Source organism: Camponotus floridanus, unplaced genomic scaffold, assembly GCF_003227725.1.
Source record: "Camponotus floridanus strain SB8 unplaced genomic scaffold, Cflo_v7.5 scaffold51, whole genome shotgun sequence".
NCBI lineage: Eukaryota > Metazoa > Arthropoda > Insecta > Hymenoptera > Formicidae > Camponotus > Camponotus floridanus.
In genome coordinates, this window is record NW_020229670.1 from 1,055,619 (window position 1) to 1,079,588 (window position 23,970).

Consider the following 23,970-nt stretch of genomic DNA (forward strand, 5'->3'; position numbering starts at 1 on the left):
CAATCAATGAGATCGCGGTGAATTTTTAATTCAACATTCTTAATAATATTCTAAATCGTCATGAATTATTTCAAATTTTTTTACTTGCTCCTTTAAAAGTTATTAATTTTTGAATTTTGCGATTTAACATAGGATCTTATGTAAACGTTCAAGAGACAGGTAATAAATTATTTACAAACTATAAAAAAAAATGATAAAAATTTCATTTTGTAATATTATATTCTTCATACGTGTAAAAATGTTCCCACAAAGTTTTAAAACGATTTACTTGCTCGTTTTAAAATTATTATTAAAAAATAACTGTGATTATCGGTTTGATGCAATATTGATGATAAAACGCGGCAACATTTTCTTGGAAATTAAGACTTATTTATATTAAAGAATACTTTGAAGTATGATTTCGTGATTTTTAAGTAATTTTTGATCAATTAGAATTCTGCCCAACTTTAATTTTTTGATACTTTGGATTAACTTTTGAGGCAGACGTCCAATACATCCTTAAATCTTAAATCATGAGAATATATTTTTTTCGATTGAATATAAAATGACTTCATTCAAGTAAGCAATTATTCAAATAATTATTTTTCTTTAATTAACGCAATATAATCTCATTTCAACATTTCGATGTTAAAACTAAATATATTTTCAAAATAAAAATGTCCTTTTTTTCTGTGCGCTTACGTTTATTAGCTCTCATCATTCTTGAGTAGCGTGTTATTTCATCTAAACGAAATGACTACGCAATTGATATTTCATGTTAATATTTCACTTTTAATATCGTAAAAATATAAAATGCATCGTAAAAAAATATTCGTTCAAAATCGAGAATGCTTCTGAAAATGTCCATGTAACCCGTTATCGGTTACCTGTTTTCTTTTTCAGGCAGTTCTTTTTTTTCTTTTCATCTCTTTATATTTTTTTCTTGAAGGCCTTAATAGTTTTATTTGCATTGATCTTTTCGTACGCTTTGTCTTCCCGTATTGTATATTTCTCATAGAAACGGTAGCACTAGAATTTCAAGCGACTTAAAAATTTATAGACAATTTTCTATAGAAACATACTTACCACGTGCCGCATACAAACCAGAAATTATTCGGCTGTCACCACTGTTAAAAAAGGTAGATACCTTTTTTTTTTATTGAAAGAAAGAAACAGTTAGGTATTCTTTTCAAACTACTGAGGGTAACTGCTTTTTTCCTGCACGCGTTACATGACTTTTATTTTCGAATACTAAATATTCGTGCATCTTAAAAAATACTCAAAATTATAAACATAACAAAATTATAAACATATTTTTTCCTACTCTTTCTTCTTCTTCGCTCTCTTGCAAATTTGATTCTTTTCGATTTATTTTTGCAACCGATTGCAATAATCACCTCCGCGCTTTCGAGACTTGATAATGTAGTCTCAATAAAATTATTTAATCGCTAAAAGTATTGGATATAAAATTATTATTTATTTATTATTATGTACAAAATATCCATATTATTATTAGATATTTACGATATTTATTTTACATTATTGTATTAGATTTACATTATATTATTATATTATTTACGATATTTTAATATCGAGGATATTTTACTGATTTTTGAGGCTAAAATGACATTTTATTGCGATATATGTGTATTTCTGCAATAATGATACAATTTTATGATTACATATTTATATAAATGTAATTATTAATATAATTAATGTACGATTATTCCTACAGTTTTTAATTACAATAAGTTTATGCTATTTATCTATCGAGATAAAGTGATCGATTGTGCTACGTTAATAGTCATTGCTACATAATAAAACACATATGGTTATATTTTCCGATATTTTTTTTCTGATGGTTTACTTTTATTCCGAATTGCAGAATAGAATTGCGTTTTTATGAAAGGGTTAAAGAAAATATTCATAAATGTTAGGATCTGTTTTATGAGGTAAATGATTTAATGACCGTCAATTTTCACGAAAATTTTTGCGGCATGTTTTTGCCGAAAAGAAACTTTAAAGTCACTTTAAATTTGGCGATAAATAAAATCGCCGTTAGGTTCGCTTAAAATAACAATGCAGAGTAAAAGAGAGGGAACTTATCTTCTGCAATAAAAATTTATTTTTTACTACATTGTAAGAATTCCAACAGTATTACAAGTGTCGCTCTAATAGCAAATTTGAATATTTTGTCATTTATGGTATATATTGTTCTCCGTTCTATTCGAAAAACGTGAAGCAAAATGTTTCAAATTCATTCTTGAAGAAATAAAACAATTCAAAGATAATCGCGTATTTTTTATCGATGAAAAAATTTTTAGAATTTCATAAAGGCTCGTAAAAATGAGCAAAAAATATCGAATGATTGTATTGTAGCATCCATGTTGCAAGATCGCGAGAGCTCAAGAGAGTGGTTTGAAACCGAGACATCAGAGAGAATTCACTGAAATAATTAGGGACCATGACAGATTGATATCACTTTCAAAAGTTCACTTTTAGATTTCCTTAATTTTTATATTTGATCAGGGGGGATTTGTCCAACGCAAAGACATACTTCCATCTTGCTGTGCGGGATATCATTTTATCATTAATGTCTGCAAGCGTGGCTTGTGAAGTCAACTCTTGCAACTTTTATCAAAGATGCAGTATCCTTACGCGGTTTTCAGATTTTGGTGCGCACCAAAGGGCTTACCACGAACAGGATAGACATAGAAACCTGACCTTTAGAAAATGTCTTGCCTCCACGTCGTTAAACCCCCCATGGCGTCGGTCGCACGCGACCCCGTACACTCGTACAATTTATATCCCCGATGATGGATTTGAGTTTCGCAAATTGGTTAACGGCGCGGTTTACGAGCCGTTTAAAGACAATCGTTAAAGTTTACAGCTTTCCGCGCTTTCCGCGATAATTACCGGCAAATGCAATTTCCGTCGCGAAAAAAGACGGCGTAAAAGAATAGAAGGGAGGGCGAGGGAGAGAGAGAGAGAGAGAGAGAGAGAGAGAGAAGAGAGAGATTCGAAGGACGCGGCGCACGACATTCCATAAAGCGGATCGTTAAAATTTAATGATATTCACCGAATGATTGTAGAATAGGGCAGATTATCATACACTGGAGGCCAACGAAGCGCACCGGCGCTTCTATTGCGCAGGAGAAACAGGAGCAAAACGCGAAACCCACGACTAAAACCAGTTATCGCGCATATATCTGCCGCATTAAATACAATGTGACACGAAAGGGGTTAATTTGTCGCGGATCGAGAAATGTCGTGCGTCGAGAAAATCCCGCAATCTCTTCTGTCTGCTTCTTTTACCTGATATATATCTCTCAATGAGGAATTTTTTCACACCTGCTGGTGTGTATGCGTGATATAAACCGTTAGGTGTTCCCAGGAAGGAGCGGAAGGAGCGACAGAAGGATAATCGTTAAGATGATGAGTTAAAGAAACGGAGACGGATCAACATGGTATGCCCGGTACTCTCATTAGTGAGAAATTAATAAACGAACAAATCTAAATCCCACGTAGAAACGACCGTTTCGCATTTCCTCCGTTAATGACTAATCCGGTCGGTTTTTAATCGACCGACCTTATCAACCTCGATCGATGACGTTGGCTAATAAAATAATAATTCACGTATAAATAGATCCAATTTTCGTCAATTTCGTTATTATTTTGTTAAGAACAAGAATTACGCGATATAATTATAACACATTACCTTCTCCGTTGCCTAGTGAAATAATTTACTATTTGCATAGTCATTTATAATCAAAATACGACAAAATGGCTTAAGTATAACGAAAACGATCTTGTGAATTATCTAGTGCAAATTAAAGCATATATACGCAGAGAATTATATTTTAGGAACACGATTATGATTTCTTTGATGTCATTCTTTTGTGATAACACGTGGTATATTTTAATATTATGGAAATAGATTTCGCCTTCATTTTTAATTTATATATAATTTATAAAATTACTTTTAATTTATATATAATTTATAAAATTACTTTTAATTTATATGTAATTTATGAAATTATTTTTAATTTATATATAATTTATAAAATTATTTTTAATTTATATATAATTTATAAAATTATTTTCACATTTCTCTGGTATAGTATTGTCACATTTTCGCAACTTTTACTGTATTTTTTAACAGGCAGTGCTTTGATAAATTATATTTTATCAGCTTTCAGTTGGATTTGCTGCCTAGAGAGGGTGTAATCCAAATATACATTCTTTTAATTAATATTTTTTATTTATGACAAAAAGATGAGATTTTTATTTCTTGCAAAAATTGATCGGATCTAAAGATTGTTGTGCTTATTCGCGCTTTCCCTCTAGTAATAAATACTCGCTGACGATTGCGACTGCGTCGCGTTCCAGACAGAGATTAAACTGAATCAAATTACATATTTGTGGCCGGTAAAAAAAGTTTACAAATTATACAGATTTCGTGCGCAACGGTACCGGCAGATTCCCCGCGATTAATCGCTCTCTGCGGCACGTTACAAAGTAGTAATTTCTCGTTATAATCGTTTCTCTTTATCGGATATCCTTTCGAAAAGTAAGACCGTCGAAAAGAGAGAACAAGAGAAAGAGGAGCGAAAAAAGAAGTCAATAAAAAAAAATAAGAAATGAAAAGGATAATAAAAGAAAGATCTTTATGGTGAAATTATTGAAGAAAGAGAGCCTGTTATATATTATTCTCGTTTATGGTATAATCGTAAAAATAGGCTTCAAAAATAATATAGAGTACCGCCTAAAAATATATCTTTGTTTTTTGACAATAACTTAACTCAAAGTAAATAAATTAATCGAAGTGTATATATTTCTATCTAGTCACATGGTTTAATATAAAGTAGATACATAAATTACTGACCAATAGATTTTCATTCAATAATGGATACAGCAACTTAAGGATGTTTTATATGTACAATCTCAGCAAAAAGTAGCTGAAAATCAATATTGACGAATATCCTTTTAGTGTATTTTGCGTATGAAAAATTGTGTGGAATATTACAATTTGATTTTCGCTGACAGCGCAGAGATGTATTTTTAAATATTTATTGCGTTTTTATTGAAATATTCCGAATTTTGTTAATAGAAATGATTAATTTTTGGCAGAGAATTTCGCCTTGTGACAGATACACGGCTAACTTTATTGAATTATATTTAATATCTTTTTAACCAGTTAATACTTGCATAATATTATTTGACCAAATATTTCCTCTGTATCTAAAGTTTTGCAAATTTTAAACAAATTCTGAATATTATTTCCATGTGTTTTTGCCATTTGAATCGACGTGATTATACGTTTCCCATAAGAACACATGATAATTCGGTGCAAATTAAAATCCTTATAACTTGTGAACGCTTTAGTGAATCGATTTAAAAATTATACCGAAGATTCTAAACATATGTAAGGACATTCTGTACAATTTTCATTAAATTCTCAATATTTTGAAAATAGGTACAAAACATCCTTAAGAAAAATTAATTAAATATATATACTTTGAATAAAGTTTATCCTCAAAAACAGTGATATATTTTTGACCGGTATTGTAATGATAAAATTAAAAAACAAGTATACAAAGTTAACGAATGGCAGAACAGTACCATCTCTATAATAATAATTCTCACAATGTAATTCTAATTATATCTCATGGACAGAAACGAAAATTATAAAATATACAGTAGAATTATTGCATTAATAATTATTATCATAAATCGATACGTTCGATTTCTAGACATTGTATAAATGTCTAAAATTATATGTCGAATAGACACGCGACAGGAATCTCTCGTGTATTCTTTGTCTCTCCCTTCGTGCTACAAGGTATTGATAGCCAATCTATTCTCGATTAATTAATATCGATTGTCGTACAACGATGTATGCGTTTGCGAGGAAAGTTGAAGCTTCTGAGAGGAAGGCAGAAGGGCATAAATTTGATATCACACACAGAGTAGGAGACTAAAAATTCAGGAATTCATAAATTGCCGCAATCACCACGCCCCCATAAAGCAGGAAGTAGAATTATGCTTCATCTCGCGCAACGGTACTGTCACGCTCGTTTCACTAATGTCTTCTACGATTAATCGAGTTCGTTGTTGCTCCGTGTGATGCCCGAGTCTCTCCGAGTCCTATTGGAGACCTAACTTTCAACATTCCTCTCGTACGAACCAACGGAACTCGTTCGCGTCTCAAGGACCTTAAGATTTTCACGGGACGAGGAGAATTCTTTTTAAGAGACGGCAGTTTTGAAATAAAATTATCCCATTTTTATTTTCATTTTAATAACACTTAACCAAGGAGATGTAGCTATATACAGGGTGAGCCATTTTAAGTTATCCACCCCAATAACTTTTTTATATTTGAATGTACAACAAAATGTTTCAAATAAAAGTTGCTTGACTTCGAGGGGGACAGAAGATGGATGGCAAAAATTTGACCTTGGATAGTCATTTAAAGGTCACATAAAGGTTACCTTCAATTTCTTGAATAGAACCTACTTTTTCATTGCATATTCTTATAGCTTACCTCGAGAGCTTTCTAAAACACTATAATTAAATACCTTTTCATTAAGTACATTTTGAGTTATAAGGCTTGAAATAATTTCTTAATTTTACATAAACCATAAAATATCTAGTAAACCATTCATTTTTCGATTATCTTACCTTAATACTTTTATATACAAAATAATGAGAGGAATCAATTGGTATAAAGAAAACATACAGTTGTTTTTAAGAAAAAATATGGAATTGTTAATTGCAAATTACATATTTTTTCTTAGAAATAACTATGTGTTTTCTTTACACCAATTGATTCCTCTCATTATTTTGTACATAAAAGTATGAAGATAAGATAATCGAAAAATGAATATTTTACAAGATATTTTATGGTTTATGTAAAATTAAGAAATAATTTCAAGCCTCATAACTCGAAAAATACTTCATGGAAAAATAATTCATTATAGTGTTTTGGAAAGCTCTCGAGGTAAGCTACAAGAACATGCAATGAAAAATAGTAGGTTCCATTTAAGAAATTAAAGGTGACCTTTATGTAACCTCCAAATGACTATCCAAGGTCAAATTTCTACCACCATCTTCTGTCCCCCTCAAAGTCAAGCAACTTTTATTTGAAACATTTCGTTGTACATTCAAAAATAAAAAAGTTATTGGGGTGGGTAACTTAAAATGGCTCACCCTGTATATACTCTGTCTTCGCGATTTAAGCGCACGAATTACGACGGCGTAAACGTGTGCAACTCGAAAATCGGAGTCATGGACTAAGGCCGCTCGCGATATCGCGATTGCCCGTCGCGCTCCACCGATCTTGTCCTTTAATGCAACGCGTCTCTACCTCGTTGTCGCTTTACGACGCTTTAACGTCGTCCCGACCGCTACCGTTCCTCCTTATCGAACATTCCACCACCGGGGGAATACACGATCTCGCAACGTCCTGACACGCGGCCACGGGGAGAAATAAGACGAGCACGAAGAGGACAGAGAGAAAGAGAGAGAGAGAGAGAAAGGGATGAAGAAAAGGAAAAAGGTGACCATCTCCTGAATGAAGCTATGCACCTCCGTAGCCGGAGGGCTCGGGATTCAAGTCCGGAGGCTAGTGTACCGTGACGGCACAGCATCCTGCCTCAATCCCCCTCCCCCCCCGCGCTCCTCTCCGCGCGCTTAACCCCTTACTTTACTTCTCTTCCCTTCATCTCAGCCGCGCGCGCTTCGTTTCCTCTTCGTCCGATGTTCCAACGCGCCGCGACTTCTTCTCGGTAACCCTCTTTCTTCGCCGCTAATGTCCCGCGCTTCTTCCTTTATCATCCTGCTTCTCGGTCTCCCTCCTTCATTAAGCTTCCTCAGCGAGCGACGCTCACCTTCTTCGCTCTAGGTGCCACCGGTTCATCGAATTGGATTGTTCATCGTCTAGTTTCTCTCTCTCTCTCTCTCTCTCTCTCTCTCTCTCTCTCTCTCTCTCTCTCTCTGCTCTCTTTACCTTCTTAATTCCACGTCTGTCGTTATGCAACGTATTCCACTTGGCATCCTTCGCCGAGCTTTCGATTCTCGTTTATCTCAACTCATTTGTCAATCATCAGCTTTTCTAGGTACACCTCGCTTATTGGCTTCCTGTCGGCAATTTCACAACCGTCACGGTGGCGAAATTAGCGGTTTTCGTTCCATGTCCTGTCCTTCGTTTTTCCTTTCACACGTTACACCTTCGGCCGCGATGGCGATGGCGATTCGCGCTCATGGTTGCCTCGTTGTGCTTCATCTTCCATCGTCGATGTCTTTCTGCTTCTTCATCCATCGATGCCCGACCGCTCTTCCTTCCATTAACATTTCGTTTCACCTCAACGGTTCGGGCGCCTCGTAGCTCTCGCTCACCCCCCCGCGTCTCCCGCGTCTCCCCCTGAAACCCTCCGTCCTCGTGATCTTCCTTTCCTCACCCTTCTCCTCCTCGTCCTTCCCCCGTTCATTCTCTTCGTCGCTTGCCTGCGTTCGTCGCGTTCACGCAACTTCTGCACGGGTTCTCTTCATCTAGTTCCTCTCTCTCTCTCTCCCTGTCCACGGTATTTCCTCCAATTTGCCTCATGCTCTTCGGTTCCTGCCAGGCATCATCATCGTCCACTTCGGCCGATCGATATCTGAGGCCGAGCTTCGTGACGCCGTCCTCCCGTTCCCCCTCGTCGTCCGCTTCGGAACGCCGGAAAACCGCAACACGGATCTAGTTAACCGCGCCGTGGAAATTATTCGCGGAATAATATCGTCCGCGGATCTAGGAATCGATTCGATGATGCCGCGGAAGTTTGCCGCTGCGCAATATTTCTCGCGCTATTTTATTTTGTTTCGAAACTTGCGATGATTTTTTTTTTAATCTAGAAACCTAGAGGCCTCCACGTCTGAGAATCTACGTTTTAATATCTACCTTCGAGACATCGAAATTAATTAAATTGAATAATTAATTAATTTCGAACGTTATATTTATATCTCTGTCGATCTTTGCACGCTTTTCAACGAGATAAGCTCGATTCCTCTTATATATTAAATCGCATCAAAAAGTTTCCCTTCACGTTTTTTATAAATATATATTGGGAAAAATCGTTTGATTTTTTTTTTTGCACTAACAAGACGTGTATGATTGTAGGCATTTTGGTTAAGTCAAACAAGAATTTCTAGTTATCATGATAAGACTCGATTTTTCATAACTAGAACGTTTAAGGATGTACAATTCCTGCAAAAAGTAGCTGAAAATCAATATTGACAAATATATCCACTTTTAGGGTATTTTGAATAAGAAAGTGTGTGAAATATTATAATTTGATCTCAGTTACAGTGCAGAGATGTATTTTTTAATATTTATTGCGTTTTTACTGAAATATTCCGAATTTTGTTAATTGAAATGATTAACTTTTGGCAGAGAATTTCGCCTTGTGACAGATACATGACTAACTTCATTAAATTATATTTAATATATTTTTAACCAATTAGTACTTATATAATAATATTTGACCAAATATTTCTTCTGTATCTAAACTTTTGCAAATTATAAACAAATGCTGAATATTATTTCCATATGTTTTTGTCATTTGAATCAACGTGGTTATACGTTTCTCATAAGAACACATGTTAATTCGGTGCAAATTAAAATCCTTATAACTTGTGAACGCTTTAGTGAATCGATTTAAAAATTATACTGAAGATTCGAAACATACAGTACCAGTCGAAAATATATTATCTTTTTTGAGGATAATTTAATTCAAAGTATATATTTAATTAATATTTCTTAAGTTGCTGTATCCAATATTGATTGAAAAGTCTATTGTTCAGTAATCTATATATTTACTATTAAAACATGCGACTAGATAGAAATATCTCGTACACTTTGAATTAAGTTATTCACTTTCAGTTAAATTATTCTCAAAAAACACGAAGATGATACATTTTTGGCTGGTACTGTATGTAAGGATATTCTGTACAATTTTCATTAAATTCTCAATATTTTGAAAATAGGTACAAAACATCCTTATTAGATTTTACTATAAGGATTTTGTTAGTATTTTCTGGTTGGATCTATCAAATTTCTTGTTACATTAATTTCTTTACTTACTCTCTTACCTTAACTCGCATTCAATATTTGCCATAAAATGTATACAAAGAAATAGTCTTAACATTAAATTCAAAGTATATTTTTTTACTCTTACGAGCAGTAGTACCAGAAAGAGAATACTAGCTCTCTGATTGTGTGTGTTTGAGCTGCATCCTCTTTTTGCATCACTGTTTATCAATTTAATTTCTAACAAACTGAATTTAAAATAATTTATTCAATAATCTTGATTGAATTTATCCAATAATTTTGTTGGAATTCAGAATATTAAACAGACTTTTGAGATTAGATGGACAAAATTTTAAACGACTTGGTGCTGGCGAGTTTAGTATTATTATCCAGAAAATTTGGTAAATTTAACAGGAAGAAATTAATCAGATTCATCCGGTAATTCCTACAAGAATTTTGATTCGTCCATTTTCCAACAGACATACCGGTTGTATCTACCAGAAATCTAATTAATGCAACCAGATTTTTTTCTCAGTGTACTTTAGACATACACGCTCTATAATAATAAACGTCGAAAACTTGTTATGTGGAATACGTGCGCGATCCAATGATCTGCTAATTCTTTCCTCGAACTTTTCGAAGAGTAATGTCACGAACATGATATTGCACGATGAGGAGGCGCACACATCCAAGAGATGATTTCGCAAAGCGTACGTAGAGCCGGGCAAGGTCCATTCTTCGTTCTCGCGGTAGCCGCGAGCTCCGTCTTCCTTTCTCTCTCTCTCTTTCTCTCTCTCTCTCTCTCTCTCTCTCTCTCTTTCTCTCTCTGTCTCTCTTCGAGGCACACGCATAGGATCGGGAAGGTGTACGAACGCGCTCAGGCGCGGATATTATTGAGAGAACGGCCGCGCGGTGTGCGTGCACATCGGTAAAGGGGCCTCACCTGATCACGCACCACGGTAGCGAGAGGCCCGTCATTTTTTCCACTCAATTTTTTTTTCTGCCTCTTTGTGGGCAGCGTCCCCTACCACGGCTACTAACAGTAGGATAGACCAGAAACGGGAGGTCGGTGGAAGGGGGGAGGGCAATCGGAAGAAGATGAAGAGACGGTCGGGGGCCCGTCCGTCTCAAAAACATCAGGTTTAGATCTAACGCCGATCGAAATTCGTGAGAGTCTTCTCAAGGCTACGCACATTGCGAGAGTAATCAAGTAACCGTGTTGTGTTTGCGGTGGGATGCTGTTATCCTCGCATCTACATACATTCCGGTAATCGGATTTAATTGACGAGACCGTGGATCGTAGGTCATCGATAATCAGCGATGTCTTATTCATCGTAACGCGCGGTTTTAGAATTTTCTAATGACAAATTGAAACACAAGGGATTATTCTGAATGAAAAATCTCTGGAAGATATCTATGAAAATTATAAATTTGTCAGTCTGATTCTTCGGTATTTTATACATCTTGGTCAATAAGAATTGAATTTTATGGTTGCGTAATAAAATCTATTGAAAATTAATTAAAAAATATATAATTTAGATGAGTACTTCTTCTCGATTCAGCTTTCCATTTATAGATTAAATAAAATTCAATTAAATAAATTTTTATACAAAAATTCATAATGATTGCTTCATGTAGCAATGCATTTTTAAAAAGGTGACGATAATGAAGCGTTCGCGTAAAGAATATCGCGCGCGTTAGTTAAATGGATTCAAATGAAAACGAAAACTACCGATGAATGGAGCAGGTTGAGCCTAAAAAGTTGGAACGGATCGAGAAGAGGAGCGAGGGGAGGAAGAAACGAAGAGAGATTGGAAGGACAGGGGGAGAGAGGGACGTCGGGCAGTGCGCGCGGCAGCCTCCCACGCCAAACAAAAGTCCTTAAGCCTTAGACTGAACATGATACCCCATTTACTGTCTATGTACTAAATTTCCAAATCTAAACCCTCCCCCACCCGCCCCTCTAAGCGCGTAGTCCTTTATATACAATGCGTGGCACAATATCCCCCTCTTTCTCCTCGGTTCCCCGAGACCCTTCGTCTCTATCGTCGGAGTTATGTAACCGTCCGTCCATCCGTCCGTTCGTCCAGCCTTCGTCCGTCGACGTTCTGACAGACACGCTCTTTCTTCCTTGAATGTGCCTGGATTAAGAAGCGCGATAGATTCTTTGATTTGGGTCGAGGGTGATCGTTTCATTCGCATGATTCAAGGTCGTCGATTCTCCTTATCATGGAGGAGAAGTCGAGCCTCTTAAGACTCTTTATGATGTCATATTGAAACTCGTACACTAAGAAAAAAATCTGATTGCATTAATTAGAATTTTGGAAAATGGACGAACAAGAATTCTTGCAGGAATTACCAGATGAATCTGATTAATTTCTTCCTGTTAAATTTATCAAATTTTCTGGTTAATAATACTAAACTCATTAGCACCAAGTCGTCTAAAATTTTATCCATCTAATCTCAAAAGTCTGTTTAATATTCTGAATTCCAACAAGATTATTGGATAAATTCAATCCAGATTACTGAATAAATTATTTTAAATTCGGTTTGTTAGAAATTAAACTGATAAACAGTAATGCAAGAAGAGGATGCAGCTCAAACACACACAATCAGAGAGCATCCTCTTTCTGGCACTACTGCTCGTAAGGGAAAAAAAAATATACTTTGGATTTAATGTTAATACTAGTTCTTTATTTACATTTCATGGCAAATATTGAATACGAGTTAAGTTAAGAAGCAAGCAAAGAAATTAAAGTAACAAGAAATTTTATAGATCCAACCAGAAAATACTAACCAAATCCTTATAGATGATAAAATTTATTAAACGTTCTAGTTATAAAAAATCAAGTTGTATCGTGATAATTAGAAATTCTTGTTTGATTTAATCAAAATGCCTTCACTCATATACGTTTTGTTGGTACAAACGATTTTTCTCAGTGCAGATTTAATGTATAATGTGATAGATTTAAAAGAATCCCCATTCATGTCTCACGCTTATATATTTTCCCAAATGTTAAAAATGATGAACGATGATCATCATTTCTAAGTTGTATTCTTCGAGGGCAAATTGTGTTTCCTTAGGCATATCTATCTCTATTTACATATCTCTATATACATTGTAATGATCACATAACGACTGGCAGAATAGTATTCGATTGACGTGTCTATTAACTATCGATTCATTGCTACGAAAATAATCTCATGCAAATATAATTTCATATGACAGAAACATGAACCGATCGAAGGAAAATGTCGGCAATGACGTTTGCGCACGCAAAATAGACGATAATTTCCGTTTGCACGATCCTCGCGTTTCTCGTCGGATAAAGATAGTTTTCGACCGGATTGTGTTGAGAGTCCAGATTGAGAACCACGGAACCGTGTCCAGATATCTCGGGGGCCACCGTGATAATGCGTGACAATTCGAATTTACTTGCAATTACCTATAGCCGAGCAATCACGTGATCACTGGAAAGGCGATTAAAATGCCTCCTCCATATCGGTTCTTCTTTTTTTTCAGTCTTTCAAGCCGCGAGACTGTTCCTTCATCTTTCCTTTCTCTTTCCGATTCCCTCGATCTCTCCTCTCGCGCTCTCTCAATGTCTCTTCCTCTCTTTATCTCTCCTGACTTGCGTACAACTAAGGGACCGTAACTATTTCACTCGATTCACCGTCTTTTTCTTTTTTACCTCCTTCTGTCGTTCCTTTATTCGTTACTTCATTTTGATAAGATCTGTGACGAAAGTGAAATAAACCATTAGACTCACGGTTCTCTCTCTCTCCCCCTCCCCCGCTTCTCTCTCTCTCTCTCTCTCTGTTATTTTCTTATTTTTTATATTTTTTTTTATATTTTTTATATTTTTTTTCTCTCTGTTATTTTCTTATTTTTTATATTTTTTCATGTTTTTATTTGCTTTGTCCCTCTGTCTCTCATTGAAACAAAATCATGAAACTTCAAAGTGCATAAGTTAACATTTCCTCGTTTTTTTTCATGTACTATAAATATTTTGCAATATTTAGTAAAAATTTCAAGTGGCTCCCTATCCTTGACTTTTAAAAAATTACGTGAGCATTGTGAAATTTTATCGATAATAATTTGCATTTATAAGATATTTAATATCGGTAGAAAAAAAAAAAAAACTTTTTTCACCCTCCAAAAAAGTGCGCGCACGTGTTTGTCTCGTGAATCTGCAACTCTGATTAATCATCCGCACATTTATATATTCTCTCAGTGATAATTCTTAATATGCATTATAATACAGTTAATTAAAACACATCATTCAGAATTATATTAATAGCAAAAAGATTATAAATTATTAAACATTTTCAAGAATTCGTGTATCACGATACTAAATGCGAGCGTCTCGTGTCAACGCGAAATGAAATAGAAATAGACTATCAATGTATTTAATAATGGATGTGTGAATGCGGATTATTGCGCTGAGAAAAATCGTTTGATTGTATCAACAAGACGTGTATGATTGAAGGCATTCTGGTTAAATTAAAGAATTTCTAGTTATCGTGACTCGATTTTTTATAACAAGAACGTTTAAGGATGTTTTGTATGTACAATTCCAGCAAAAAGTAGCTTTCAATAATCAATCAATATTAACAAATATATCCACTTTTGCTGCATTTTGAGTAAGAAATTGTGTGAAATATTATAATTTGATCACAGTTACAGTGCAGAGATGTATTTATTTTTCAATATTTATTGCGTTTTTACTGAAATATTCCGAATTTTGTTAATCGAAATGATTAACTTTTGGCAGAGAATTTCGCCTTGTAACAGATACATGGCTAACTTCATTGAATTATATAATATTAATATCTTTTTAACCAATTAGTACTTGTATAATAATATTTGACCAAATATTTCTTCTGTATCTAAACTTTTGCAAATTTTAAACAAATTCTGAATATTATTTCCATGTGTTTTTGTCATTTCAATCGTGGTTATACGTTTCCCATAAGAACACATGTTAATTCGGTGCAAATTAAAATCCTTATAACTTGTGAGAACGCTTTAGTGAATCGATTTAAAAATTATACTGAAGATTTGAAACATACAGTACCGGTCAAAAATATATCACCTTTTTTGAGGATAATTTAATTCAAAGTATATGTATTTAATTAATATTTCTTAAGTTGCTGTGTCCATTATTGAATGAAAAGTCTATTGTTCAATAATCTATATATTTACTATTAAAACATGCGACTAGATAGAAATATATACATTTTGAATTAAGTGATTCACTTTCAGTTAAATTATTCTCAAAAAACACGAAGGTGATACATTTTTGGCTGGTACTATATGTAAGGATATTCTGTACAATTGTCATTAAATTTTCAATATTTTGAAAATAGGTACAAAACATCCTTAATAGATTTTACTATAAGGATTTGGTTAGTATTTTCTGGTTGGATCTATAAAATTTCTTGTTACATTAATTTCTTTGCTTGCTTCTTAACTTAACTCGTATTCAATATTTGCCATGAAATGTATATAAAGAACTAGTATTAACATTAAATCCAATGTATATTTTTTTTCTCTTACGAGCAGTAGTGCCAGAAAGAGGACGTTAGCTCTCTGATTGTGTGTGTTTGAGCTGCACGCTCTTCTTGCATTACTGTTTATCAGTTTAATTTCTAACAATCTGGACTTAAAATAATTTATTCAATAATCTGGATTGAATTTATCTAATAATCTTGTTGGAATTCAGAATATTAAACAGACTTTGTAGATTAGATAGATAAAATTTTAGACGACTTGGTGCTAATGAGTTTAGTATTATTAATCAGAAAATTTGATAAATTTAACAGGAAGAAATTAATCAGATTCATCTGGTAATTCCTGCAAGAATTCTGGTTCGTCCATTTTCCAACAGACATACTGGTTGAAGCTAAGAATTCTAATTAATGCAACCAGATTTTTTTCTCAATGTGTCTAAAGAACATCAATGTCGCGTAAAGCGTATTTTCACGCAAAGTGCCCATCTAGTTGAATCTGGTGTATTAGGTGAATGGGTAGAAAGCGACTGTGTAGATAGGTAGATAGATAGGTTCAGTGGCCGTGCAGAAACGGGAAAAGGGCGGCGCAAGATCTACGGTGAAGGACGAGATGAGAGACGACTAGGCGGAGGGGGTAGGAAGAGGGTAGGAAAAAAGGGAGAAGTATATATGAAGAAAGAGGGAGCAGGAAAAGAGAGTAAACAAGATGAAACGAAGTAGTGCTCGCGGTGGCTGCCGGTCGTAAATCTGTGGCTGGGCCTCATCACAGACTGAATATTCTTTCTCCCTACCCGATATATACTCGCCGCCTCTTGTCTATCTCTGTTCTCTGTTTGCCACATTGACTCTCTTTCTTTCTCTTTCTCTCTCCCTCTCTCGCATTCGACTCTCTTTATCTCTTTCCGCTTGATTTCCTTTTTGTTTCTCCCTTTTTTTCGAACTCGTATTCCGTCCCTCTCCTCTCTCTAGCCGCTTTTTTGTAAGCGCGACTAACGAAAACGGGCCTCGTGGCCTCCGGTAGCCGATTCCCTCGGAAATTGAGTAGCTATAAAATTAATTATCCGCCGTACTTTATCGCTCTGCGCCGAGTTCTGGACCGAGATGCGCGCCCATCTCCTTCCTTTTTCCCCGGCTTCCTGTTCCCGCGAGTGTGCCGCATCGAGACAGGTTCTAAGACGAAGTGAAAAGCCTTAAGGATCAAAACGAAAATATCGGTATATCTTGATCGTGGCCATTTCCACGCGTTCGGCCAATTCGCCGGGACGTTGACGAGGTCAAAAAAGTGGAGCGACCTGCTTCCGTGCGTAAAAACGAACGAGAAGTTTTTCCATCAAGATAAAAATGGACGATCATTTAGGACAGTGATGCTTTTAATACCCACGTTGAAGAAAGTGGTTTAACTTGCATCTCTCTGCAAATCTTTCTCTGCAACAATTGAAGAGAGGGAGAGGCACATTTTATTAATTGTACTTTATTTGCTTTATTTTATTTTATTTTAATTTTTATTAGATATTAATTTTATTATATTTTATTTTAATTTTTATCATATTTATTAATTTTTATTATAATTCTTATTTTAATTTTTATTATATTTATTAATTTTTATTATATTTTAATTTTTATTTATTTTAAATTTTATTATAAGTTTTTATAAAGGGCGACTCTGCTCTTTGGTATCAATAATATTCTACGACTCTTTCTAATATATACAAAATCTTTAATTGTTACACTATTGGATTTGATATCGTTGAAATGATTACATTGCAACCGAGATGGATATGTCAATCGAATGATTGCGCAATCATTGCGCCGTTTCGTTTCGCTGTTTGATTTTAAAGTCGCCCTACGCTTAAATTTAACAATCCTTAATGAAGCTCCTTTCCGCGGTCCGGAATGATGTTACGGAATTAATTAGAGAGCTGCTCTGCCCCATTTAAGTTTACGACCGCGCGCGCGAGCTTACGTTAATTATTACCGGGAACTAGTTGTAATTAGTCTCTCTCGAATACAAAATATCGGTTACAATGGGTGGAGAACAAAGAGAGATGGCAGAAATTATACGGGGAGTCTCGTAAAACTTTCTTAATGGCAACGCGGATTTCTTTAAAATGCTGGATGCACGTTCGTTGCAATTTATCGATTCGACATCGATAAATCGAACAAACGTACGCACCTCGACTAGTTTCTATGATCCAACTACTTTCTACGGATGTGTTTTTGTCCCACGTGTTTAAAGCATTCGTGTATTAATTCAGATCGCAGGGAAAGTTAATATGTGTTTTTCATAAAATTGTCAGCATATTTGATTATTAATTTCTGCTACAGCTTTATTATCTTTAATGACAATTGTGTTAATTTTAATATCTCGTTTTAAATAATATTTTAAACAAAAATCTCATTTCATTCTTGATCAAATAAACAGCTTACGAGACGTTTAGTTTTTTAATTAAATTATCAACGTAATATTTGTTTTTACAATTTCTAATATTGCTAGAAGAGAAATAAATGTCTCAGTTGCATTAAATTATCTATTCTAAATAGTCAGCCTCTTTAATCCTTTTACTCCTGATTTTTGGAAATTTATAATTTTATGGGTTAGGTATTGAGAAAAAAGGTTCAACAAGACAAACAAAATTTATTTAATTATATCATCGGGACATATATGTCTCTACAGGAGTGAAAGGGTTAAGATCATTTAAGATGCACAGAAAAAAAGGACATTCTTGTTTTGAAAATATATTTAGTTTTAACATGGAAATCTTGAAGTGATATTATATTGCGTTAATTAAAGAAAAATATAATTGCTTACTCGAATCAAGTCATTTAATATACTTCAATTAAGAAAAATATATTCTTATGATTTAAGATTTAATTTTTTTCAATGGAAAAGAAACAACGTTGGATAGAAAATAACATTTTTAAAGATTATAATTTTCTTAAAGTAGAATTAAATAATTATATATTCTTGAGGTGACAATTATAATATTAAAATAATAATTACTATAATATATAATAATTATTATAATATTGTTGAAATTTAAAATTATTAAATTCTTCTAAGAAACTTATAAATTGTTGCATATATATGAAACAATGAACGCGTGAGTTTAAGGACGTATTGGACGGACCGTCTGTCTCAAAAGTTAATCTAAAGTATCAAAAAATTAAAGTTGGACAGAATTCTAATTGATCAAAAATTACTTAAAAATCACGAAATCATACTTCAAAGTATTCTTTAATATAAATAGGTCTTAATTTCCAAGAAAATGTTGCCGCGTTTTATCATCAATATTGCATCAAACTGATAATCACAGTTATTTTTTAATAATGTTTTCAAAACGAGCAAGTAAATCGTTTTAAAACTTTGTGGGAACATTTTTACATGTATGAAGAATATAATATTACAAAATGAAATTTTTAATCATTGTTTTTTTATAGTTTGTAAATAATTTATTACCTGTCTCTTGAACGTTTACATAAGATCTTATGTTAAATCGCAAAATTCAAAAATTAATAACTTTTAAAGGAGCAAGTAAAAAAATTTGAAAGAACGATTTAGAATATTATTAAGAATGTTGAATTAAAAATTCACCGCGATCTCATTGATTGTAATATATCTCCAATACATCCTTAAGTATATAAGTTTCGATTTGACACTTATTTTCTTTGCTGTGTGCTTAATTTTTTTTCTACTCATTACCGTGCAAATATAAATATAAATTATAAGTCAATATTGTCGAGCAAAGTACCGTATCGGAGCGATGGCAGATCCGTAACGAACCGACGGAAGCGGTCATAGTCGCTCTCCCGATCCTCCGGGCCGTTGTTAAGATCGTATCACGCGGTTCGATGAGCCGCCTCTCCTTCGATCCTGCGAGACAGGAAACTTGACGACGTCCGTCTCACGTCGGCCAGCGAGATGTGCGTTAGGTGCGCGCACACACTCTACCCTCTTCTCTATCTTTCTATTCCTCATTTTCTCTCTCCCCACGGGGGATATCCAATAGAGAACATTCGGCCATACGTGGATGTATGCTCGATGAAAGAGGGAGAGAAAGAGAGGCAACGGGAGAGAGGGAGAACGGAGCTCTTTTGGTGCATGTTTCCTAGGGATGCTGCCCCCGACCGAAAGTCAGGTTCCCATGCTCTCTGTCTTGCCGTCCTCGTCGCTTTTCGAGGAACCCACGGCCTCTCGCTTCATCCAACAGGCCCCAGTCTGCCACCTGTCCCTGCGTCTGGACCCCAAAGAAGGGACGACGTCTTCCTACTTGTAGAACACGCATCGCGGTTACCCGTTCCTTCTCTTGTACAACATCTCCTGCTCCTCTCCCCCGCGCTCTGTTCTTCGCATCATTCCCTTGTCTCTCGGTTCTATTATTATCTTTAGTTTATTCGTCTATTATTGTAATATCGTATGCGTTCACCCCATGTTTTCACGCTAGTTTTCTCTCATAAGACGTGATTTTGTCAACTCGCGACATTTTAACAAGTTTCTCGATTATCGATCTAATTTTCAATGATTACCTGAACCTTAATAATAATGGCAGAATCAATAGCTCGAATAACCTGAACCTTAATAATAATGACAGAATCAATAGCTCGAGAAGAACGATAGACAGTTAAAAGTCATGCGCCGTTTTATAATTCGCATACCCGATTAATGCCATCGGGAAAGAATCTTTATCTGCCTTTATTCATTTTATATTTAATTTAAGGAGATCTCGCGACACATTATCTCGTAACAATTTACGACGTCGAGAATGACGTTATATTCGGCCTCCTCGTCCACATTCTCCAAACTACTTTTAGGTGGACTAATCGAATTTTGATGTCACGTCATTTTACTTTATAGCTATTTAAAGAAATTATTCTTCCGGTGAAGTCCCGAGTATCGATTTACTTATCATAATTGACGGCGAGACAACGAAAATATTCAAGAAATATATTAAAATATTCAGAAAAGCGTCATACATATACATAAAATAATATCGTATAAAACTGTATTATAAAATCGATATCCTCATATTGAAAAGAAGCTCTATATATATATATATATATATATATATATATATATATATATATATATGTATATATATGTATGAAATATTCGACCGGAACTTTTGATAGGCACTGTATATATATATATATATATACACTAGATATTTTATGGTTTATGTACATAAAATTAAGAAATTATTTCAAGCCTCATAACTCGAAAAGTACGTAATGAAGAAATACTTTATTATAGTGTTTTGGAAAGCCCTCGTTGCAAGCTACAAGAATATATAAAAATATATAGGGTGTCCAGGTTTAAAAAGTTGGAGGTGACCTTCACGTCATCTTCAAACGACTTTTCAAGATAAAACCAATGACACCATCTTATGGTTCCCTTCAAACCATACAACTTTTGTCTGAAACATTTCTTTCTAAAGTGCATAGAAATATTGTTTATGAAATATTCAACCGGAACTTTTGATAGGCACTGTATATATATATATATATATATATATATATATATATATATATATATATATATATATATATATATATATACAGTGCCTATCAAAAGTTCCGGTCGAATATTTCATAAACAATATTTCTATGCACTTTAGAAAGAAATGTTTCAGACAAAAGTTGTATGGTTTGAAGGGAACCATAAGATGGTGTCATTGGTTTTATCTTGAAAAGTCGTTTGAAGATGACGTGAAGGTCACCTCCAACTTTTTAAACCTGGACACCCTATATATTTTTATATATTCTTGTAGCTTGCAACGAGGGCTTTCCAAAACACTATAATAAAGTATTTCTTCATTACGTACTTTTCGAGTTATGAGGCTTGAAATAATTTCTTAATTTTATGTACATAAACCATAAAATATCTAGTAAAATATTCATCTTTCGGTTATCTTACCTTAATACTTTTATGTACAAAATAATAAGGGGAATTAATTGATGTAAAGAAAAAATAACTATGTTTTTTCACCATTACACCAATTGATTTCTCTCATTATTTTGTACATAAAAATATTAAGATAAGATAATCGAAAAATGAATATTTTACTAGATATATGGTTTATTTAAAATTAAGAAATTATTTCAAGCCTCATAACTCGAAAAGTACTCAATGAAGAAATACTTTATTATAGTGTTTTGGAAAGCTCTCGAGATAAGCTACAAGAATAAGTAATACAAAATAGGTGGTTCCATTTAAAAAATTGAAGGTGACCTTTACGTGACCTTCAAATGACTCTTCAAAGTCAAATCATTGTCAGCTTCTTATGGCCCCCTTCAAGCCATACAACTTTTGTCTAAACCATTTCTTTCTAAAGTGCATAGGTTATGAAATATTCGTTCCGGAACTTTTGGTAGGCACTGTATATATATATATATATACATACATATATATATATATATATGTATGTATATATATATATATAATATATATATATAATATATATATATATATATATATATAATATATATATATAATATATATATATATATATGTATATATGTATGTATATATACATATATATACATATATACATATATAAAACAGAGAGATTTGTGAGAAAAAAGAAGATTTTAAAAATGTAAAATTGATTGAATATATATCGAAATGTTAATGAATTATAAAAGCATGGAATCGCAGAATGAATGAAAAATTATAAATGGATTTTAAATATAATTCCTATTAATATAAACACTACCATAAAATTGATATTCTTAATGCATTTTTTGCGTCAAATCATTACTTCTGATCGTTTTTCAATTATGAAGACAACATTCAGATAAATCAATCGCGATTGCAGTTGCACTATCTATCTTCCTTTTTCCATAAGAACAGTATCTTTCTCTTATCATTATTCTATTCTTTCATTTTCCCACCTTTAGGGTTATCTGGTTTTTTCATCTATGAATTGTGTGAGAACCGGATACCCGATTCGTTGCCCGCAACTCCTCCGTGAAAACGATCCAGAGGGACTGCCTCGGATTGATTTAGCGACCTAATGACGAACCAAGCCTCCCACACACGATCTACCGACGATGCCTCACCGCGGTTCTACGCATCCGAAAGTATTTTTTACCTGGGATTTTCGAGGGCCCGCGCCGACATCTGGTCAGATTTTGTTTCACAAAAAAGTTCAGCGGCCCCTTATCAAATATGAGTTCCTTCTCTCTCGCTCTTTCTCTCTTTTTCTCTCTCTTTGTGGGAACGGCAAGTCAGACGATCGACTATCGAATAACTACTAACTAATCGAGCTCTCTCTCGATTTTCCTCCTTATCGTTAAAGACGTTGCATCGATTCTCGACCAGTAGCCGACAGAGACACTTGTCTCTTTTGTGCCAGCCGCACGTGCCCTCTTCTCCCCGAATGCGTGCAAATGCTTTCGCGCGAGAAACCAACGATCGGGGGACGTGAGCACGCGCTTTTTTTCCGGATACAAATTTATGAAGGTAGATCTTCCGAACAATGTCAAAATTCCCTGGACCGCTCGCGCGTCCTTTCTGCCCCCTTTTCCTTTCCCGTCGCCTGTTTTCTCTCCCCGATCGATCGATCCTTCTTCCTACCGTTGCACCGCGCACACGAGGCCCCTTTTTATAAGAAAAAAAAAAAAAAAAAACTTGCAGCTTTCCTTCCACGCGCCACATGGCTCGTTGCGTTTTTTTTTTTCATTTGCGGCGGATTCCCCTATTTCTCCCTCTCGGTTTTCCCCAGTTCCTGAATCTTGGATTCGGACCCCCTCTGTCCACGATGGATCCCGCGTCCAACGTCCGGCCAACATGACCGGGGTCTCCGATCAGGGTAACGAATTCTCCTCTTTTTTTTCTTGTACGCGCGCGCGCGCGTTCTTTTTTCTCGCTTCTCCTTCTCCTGCCTCTTCCTCTCTTTTCCTTCCTGTTCGTGCGTCGGTTCGCCGGTCGTCCATCACACACAATGCGGAGAAAAAAAATTTCATTGAAAATTTGCTTAACGGTACAACCGAAACTGGGCCCGGTGTTACCTATAATGGGTTTCCTTCTTGCCCCGCGGGTCAGTTCAAACGCGCGGATACGTTGATGTCTCCATCGGGCATTTTATTGCATTCATTTTGTATGATTTAATATGATACATTTGAATAACATTTGTAAAATATTATATATTAATGTGCATGAGAGACTATGAATTAAGGATGTTTTGTATGTACAATTCCAGCAAAAAGTAGCTGAACATCAATATTGACGAATATCCACTTTTGGTGTATTTTGAATATGAGAAATTGTGTGGAGTATTACAATTTGATCTTACCTACAGAGATGTATTTTTTAATATTTATTGGGTTTTTACTAAAATATTCCGAATTTTGTTAATCGAAATGATTAACTTTTGGCAGAGAATTTCGCCTTGTGACAGATACACGGCTAACTT

The 23,970-nt window shown here is 34.5% G+C and overlaps 1 protein-coding gene across 2 annotated transcripts in view; it reads left to right on the forward strand.

The window, feature by feature from the left end:
• The window catches only part of LOC105254391 (zinc finger protein rotund), a 207,768-nt gene that overhangs the window by 133,409 nt on the left and 50,389 nt on the right, over positions 1-23,970 (forward strand). The window lies entirely within an intron of this gene.